Consider the following 7,384-nt stretch of genomic DNA (forward strand, 5'->3'; position numbering starts at 1 on the left):
GTTTATCCTTTTTCCTGTGATATGCAACGTCAGTTTTCCACGTGTATGAAAATATATATGGATTTCCTTATGTGGATTTTCCATAGATGTGTACCTTATTTTAAGAACTCTCTATTCTATATAGCTCATCTATTTATCTATATCTACCATTACCATTCCTTAATTATTGTAGTTTTTTATTTATCTTGACATATCATCCTGTTTTATCTTCAAAGGGGCATGTGATTATCCTTAGCCTTTTGATTTTCTACGCAAATTTTAGAATCCATGTGTTAAAGTCCATGTAAGTCCCTTTGAAGTATAGTTTGAGATTACATTGAATCTGTACATCAATTTCAGGAGTGCTAAAATCTTTATATTGTTGAATCTCCCTATCCATGAATATTTCATGTCACCCAATTTATTTAGTTCTTCTTTATGTCTTTCCTTTCTTCTTCTTTTTTTCTTTGGTGAGGAAGATTGGTCCTGAGCTAATATCTGTGCCAGTCTTCCTCTATTTTGTATGTGGGATGCCGCCACAGCATGGCTTGATGAGTGGTGTGTAGGTCTGCGCCTGGGATCTGAACCCATGAACCCTGGCCACCAAAGTGGAGCATGAGAACTTAACCACTACGCTCCTGGACTGGCCCCTTTATGTCTTTTCAATAAAGTGTCATAATAGTCTACTTAAAGATATTGCCCACTTTTGGTTAGATAATTTCTAGTTATCCTATATATTTTTGTTTCTATTATAATGGTATCTCTTTTAAAGTTACATATCCCAGCTTTTTGTGCCTAGTGTACAGAAAGGCAAGTGATTTTAGAATTGCCCTTATATATTATTGTCTATGTAGGTGTCATGGTTAATTTTGTATTCCAATTTCACTGGGCCATGAGGTGCTCAGACATTTGGTCAAACATTATTCTGAGTGTGTCTGTGAGGGTGTTTCTGGAGGAGATTAACATTTTAATTGATAGACTGAGTAAAGCAGACTCCCCTCCCCACTGTGAGCGGGCCTTGTCTAATCAATTGAAGGCCCAAATGAAACGAAAAGGCTGACCCCTCACAAAAAGGGGAGAGTTACTCCTGCCTGACTATCTTGAGCTGGGATGTCAGTCTTTTCCTGCCTTCAGACTTGAACTGAAACACTGGCTCTTCTGGAGTCTTGAACCTGCTGTTTTCAGAACCTACACCATGCTCTCCCTGCTTCTCAGGCCTTTGGATGAGACAGGAACTGCGCCATCAGCTCTGCCAGGCCTCCAGCTTGCCAACTGCAGATCTCGGGACTTCTCAGCCTCCATAATCATGTGAGCCAATTCATACAATAAACCTCTTTATGCACACACACACACACCCCCCCATCTGTGGGTTCTGTTTCTCTGGATAATCCTGACCGATACAGATTTTGGTTATGAGGGTGGTTCTAGAGAAACAGAATTTTAATGATGAGTTTTCTAAACTGGTTCTGTGGTTTCTGGAATTGACTATCTAAACTGATTAGATGTAAAGATACTAATGACTCTATTTTTAGTAGCAGAGGGAGCATTGATAATCCATGGGATGACCTGGAAACAGAGGTATAGAAAATACCACCATTGGATACTCCTCCTACTCAACTATTCATAAGAAGCAAGGATCTGGGTGACTGGATGTGACACTTTCAAACAATTTTGGCAAACTGGCAAATATAATGAGATTGGCTGGCTGCTCCTAATGTCACTAGACAAAGTAGTGAAAGCGAAGGATGAGCTCAGGGATTTGACACCCTAGCTCAAGTGTCACATAAATGTCCTGAAAGCCTCAGTGAGCACCCTGAAGGAGGCCCTCATCTCCTATAGCTACAGGGCTGAGATGGCTGAAAATCAAACCCAGACTCCAATCCTACAACTCGCTGAATTACAAGGCAAGTCGAAGTCCTAGCCTCATAGTATGTTTACTGTTAAAGTGAGGGCATTGATTGGGAAGCAATGGGATCCTGAAAGCTGGTGTGGGGACATGTGGGAAGACTTTGTTGATGCTGAGGACATTAGGCTCCTAAATTCAGACGACTCTTCTTTGCTGGTGGTCTCAGCCTCTCCACCCCCAGCCTGAGGGGATTAACCTTGCATTGTGTGAGAAGACTGCAGTGGCTGCCGGGGAGGCCATTTCCCTGAAAGACTATACTGAATTTCCTTGGGATTCACCCCTGCCACCTACCTTTGCTCCTAGACCTATAACTAGATTCCAATCCCAGCAGCCCCTAAAGGTGAGGTATAAAGTGTGACCCATGGAGGGTGCTACATTCCAAAGGAACTACTGGTGTTTTCTAATTTGTGCAGACAGAAATCTGGAGAACATGTGTGGGATGGATATTGAGGATGTGGGCTAATGGCGGAAGGAACGTAAGTTTGGGTCAGGCTGAATTTATTGACACAAGTTCACTAAGCAGAGATCCTGCACTCAGTGTTACAGTTCAGAGAGTTAGAAAGGCTCTAGTAGCTTGTTTGGTTGTTTGGCTGAAACGAGGACGAAAAGGTGGTCCACAGTGAGCAAGCTGGAAACACCAGGCCTGCCTTGATGTAGAGGAAGGGACCCGAAGTCTTAGGGAGCTTGACCGGCTTAGTGGACTTGGCGTTAAGACCTACTCATTCACCCTGGGAAGGTCCAAAAGATATATTTTTCACCAATACTGCGAGAAATAAATTTGTGAGAGGAGCTCCAGAGTCATCAAATAGCTCTGTGACTGCTCTTCTCTGAAGTCCAGACCTCACAGTGGGAACTGAACTAGGAAACCTAAATGCAATGGGAGCAATTGGCTCCTGGGTTGATGGCGCCAAGTGGTGGCATTCAACCACCAAAGTCAGGGTGGGCCTGGTTGACGTAACGACAGCAGAGTCTAAGTGGCAATGATGATAGTTTGACTTACACAGACGTGTAGTGTTGGCAAGCTGACCATGATGTTCCTAGAAGTGAAATAGATAGGAAGCCAATTAATTCTTACTTAATCTGTATAAGCAGAAAAATTCTAGGTCAGGTGAACAAAAGTCTACCCCAAATCATAAAAACAGAGTCACAGCTCTTCAAACAATTTCCAGACTTGAGTCGGTTTACAGGCCCAGAAGCCCTTGAATGAAGGGGAAGTTGAGTCCCCTTGAGGAAGGACCCAAATACAATACCAAAAATTTATGCTGTTAATCTTTTTCCTAACCTACGGCGTTTTACCAAGGAAGTGCGCACTGAGGAAAATGAAATCATCAGATCCGGGGGACTGCTGGACACTGGCTCTGAACTGATGCTAATTCCAGGATACTCAAAACATCCCTGTGGCCTAAGAGGCGGAGAATGAGCTTATTGAGGCCAGGTGAGAACAGAGTTCTAGCTCAGGCCCATCTCACAGTGGGCCCAGTGGGTCCCTGAACTCATCCTGTGATTATTTCCCAAATTCCGGAATGCATAATTAAAACAGACACACTCAGAACGGGCAGAATCTCCACATTGGTTTCCCGACTTTGGGGGAGTAAGGGCTATTTTAGTGAGAAAGGCCATATGGAAGCCACCAGGCCTGCCTTCATCTTGGAAAGCAGTAAACCAAAGAAATACCCCACTCCTGGAGAGAGTGCAGAGATTAGTGCCACCATCAAGGACTTGAAGGGCACAGGGGTGGTGATGCCCACCACATTCCCGTGCAACTCATCCATTTGGCCTGTGCAGAATGCAGATGGATCTTGGAGAATGACAGTGTATCGTAGGCTTATCCAGGTGGTGACTCTAAGTGCAGCCTCTGCACCAGATGTGGTTTCATTGCTTGAACATATCAACACATACCCTGGTACCTAGTTTGCAGCTGTTGATTTGGCAAACGCTTTTTTCTCCATCTCTGTCCATAAGGCCCACCAGAAGCAGTTTGCTTTCAGCTGGCAAGGCCAGTAACATACCTCCACTGTCCCACCTCGAGAATATATGAACTCTCCAGCCCTATGCCATGATTTAGTTCCCAGGGATCTTGATTGACTGTCACCGGTTCATTACACAGATGACATTATGCTGACTAGATCCAGTGAGCACGAAGTTGCAACTCCTCTAAACTTACTGGTAAGACGTTTGTGTGGCAGAGGGTGGGAAATAAATCTGACAAAAATTCAGGGACCTCCTACCTCAGTGAAATTTCTAGGGGTCCAGTGGTGTGGGGGTGTGACAAGATATCCCTTCTAAAGTGAAGGATAAGTTGTTGCATTTGGCCCCTCCTACAATCAAAAATGGGCCTCTTTGGACTTTGGAGACAACATATTCCTCGTTTGGGTGTGTTATTCTGGCCCATTTACCAAATGACCTGAGAAGTTACTAGTTCTGATTAGAGCCCAGAAAAGAGAAGGCTCTGCATGAGGTCCAGGCTGCCACGCCGCTTGGGCAGATGACCCAGCAGATCCAACGGTGTCCGAAGCGTCAGTGGCAGACAGGGATTCCGTTTGGAGCTGTTGGCAGGCTCTTAAAGGTGAATTGCAGTTTAGGCAAAGGGTTTGGAGCAAAGCCTGCTATCCCGTGGAGAACAACTCCCCGTTAGAGAACCAGCTCTTGGCCTGCTACTGGGCCTTAGGAGAGATCGAATGCTTAACCGTGGGCCACTAAATTTCCACATGACCTGAGCTGCCCATCACGAACTGGGTGTTATCTGACCCACCAAGTCATAAATTTGGGCATGCACTGCAGCACTCTGTCATCAAATGGAAGTGGTACACGTGTGACTGGGCCTGAGCAGGTCCTGAAGCCGTAAGTAAGTTACATGGAGAAGTGGCCCAAATGCCCATGGTCCCCACTCCTGCTACACTGCCTTTTCTCTCCCAGCCTGCACCTATGGCCTCATGGGGAGTTCCCTACAATTAGTGGACAAAGGAAAAGAAAACTTAGGCCTGGTTTGCAGATGGTTCTGCACAAAATGTAGGCACCATTCGAAGTGGACAGCTGCAGCGCTCCCTGAGACACCCCTGAAGGACAGTCTGAAGGGAACTCCTCCCAGTGGGCAGAACTTCAAGTAGTGCGCCTGGTGGTTCGCTTGGAAGGAGAAACGGCCAGATGCGCAGTTATATACCTATTCATGGGCTGTGGCCCATGGTTTGGCTGGATGGTTAAGGAATTGGAAGGAACGTGATCAGATAATTAATGACAAGGAAATTTGGGTGAGAGGTACATGGATAGACTTCGCCGAATGGGCAAAAACACGAAGATACTTGTGTTCCATGTGAATGCTCACCAAAGGGTGACCTCAGCAGAGGAGGATTTTAATAACCAACTGAATAAGATGACCTATTCTGTGGCTACCAGTCAGCCTCTTTCCCCCGCCACCTCCATCATCGCCCTTGGCGCTCGCGAACAAAGTTGCCGTGGTAGCAAAGATGGGGTTTATGCAGGGGCTCAGCAGCGTGGACTCCACTCGCCAAGGCCGATCTGGTTATGGCCACCACTAAGTGCCCAATTTGCCAGCAGCAGAGGCCAACATTGGGTCCACCATATGGCACCATTCCCGTAGTGATCAGCAGCTGCATGGTGACAGGTTAATGCCTTCTCCACCATCATGGTATTCCCCAGCACTGCTTGTGATCAAAGGACTCCCTTCACAGCAAATGAAGTGTGGCAATGGGCCCATGCTTGTAGAATTACTGGTCTTACCCTGTTCCCCACCATCCTGAAGCCACTGACTTGATAGAACGGTGGAAAGGTCTTTTGAAGAGCTAGTTACATTGCCAACTAGGGGGCAATGCCTTGCAGGGCTGGGGCAAGTTTCTCCATAAGGCTGTATATGCTCTGAAGCAGCATCCAATACATGGTTCTGTTTTTCCTATAGCCAGGATTCATAGGTCCAGAAATCAAGAGGAGGAAATGGGGGTGGCACCACACACTGTTACCCCTAGTGACCCACCAGCAAAATTTTTGCTTCCTGTTCCTGCAACCTTACATTCTACTGGCCTAGAGGTCTTAGTTCCAGAGAGAGAAATGCTTCCACCAGGAGACATAACAATGATTCCATTGAACTAGAAGTTAAGACTGCCACCTGGCCATTTTGGATTACTCATGACTCTGAATCAATGGCAAAGAAAGGAGTTACTGTGCTGGCTCGGGTGATTGATCCTGACTACCAAGGAGAAATTGGATTACTACCCCCAGTGGGGTCAAGGATGAGTGCGTCTGGAATACAGAAGGTCCCTTGGGACATCTCTTAGTATCACCATGTCTTGTGATTAAGGTCAAAGGAAAACTACAACCACCCAACCCAGGCAGGATGAATTATGGCCAAGACCCTTCAGGAATGAAGGTTTAGGTCACCCCACCAGGTTAAGAACTGTGACCAGCGGAGATGCTTGCTGAAGGCAAAGGGAATACAGAAGGGGTAGCAGAAGAAGGTGATTATAAATACCAGCTACAGCCACACGACCAGTTACAGAAACGAAGACTGTAATTGTCATGAATTCATTTTCTTGGTATGAACACATTTGTTTATAATTTTTGTCTTCTTCCTTCTCCTATTCTCTTATTATGTAACGTAAGAGGTCTTGATTTTATATCATGGTCTCTAAGTGTTGTCAGCTTTACGTCATAGTATTTAAGTTACAGGACATCAAGGAGAAGAGTAAACATCACTCGAGGACTTTACCCCCTCTTCTGGGGACGAGGTGAGCGAGTTTTCAGTCATAAGCAGGACAGTTGTATCATCTTAGGTGAAAGTGTGACCTTGTTACTTTCTTTATTTAGAGATTAAGTATGGTTAAAAGAGATGCAAATGAGAGCCGAGTTGACAAAGGGTGGACTTGTGATGGTTAATTGTTTCAGCTTGAGTAGGCCACGGGGGCACAGATATTTGGTCAAACGTTATTCTGGGTGTGTCTGTGCAGGTGTTTCTAGGCGAGACTAGCACCTGAATTGGCAGTGAGTACAGCAGATTGCCTTCCATCGTGTGACTGGGCCTCATCCAACGAACTGGAGGCCTGAACAGAGTGCGAAGGCTGACTCTCCCAGGAGACACAGGAAATTCTGCCTGTCTGCCTTGAGCTGGGACATCAGTCTTTTCCTGCCTTCTGACTCAAATTCAAACACTGACTCTTTTTGGATCTTGAGCCTCCTGGCTTTTATTCTGGAACTTACACCAGGAGTTCTCCTGGTTCTCAGGCCTTTGGACTCAGACTGGAACTACACCGTTCTCTCTCCTGGGTCTCCAGACTGTCAACTGCAGGTCTTGGGACTTCTCAGCCTCCACACTCACATGAGCCAATTCCTTATAATATGTACATTCTGTTTCTCTGGAGAACCCTGAGTAATACAGTAGGTAATCACACCTGCAAGCGCTGAGTTGTACATTTCTAATTCCATCCTTATGCTTATTTTCTCACACTGACTCATGCTCCCTAGAGGAAGTGATAATTGGAATTATTGTCT

This window comes from Equus caballus, chromosome 14, assembly GCF_041296265.1.
Source record: "Equus caballus isolate H_3958 breed thoroughbred chromosome 14, TB-T2T, whole genome shotgun sequence".
In the NCBI taxonomy this organism is placed as follows: Eukaryota; Metazoa; Chordata; class Mammalia; order Perissodactyla; family Equidae; genus Equus; species Equus caballus.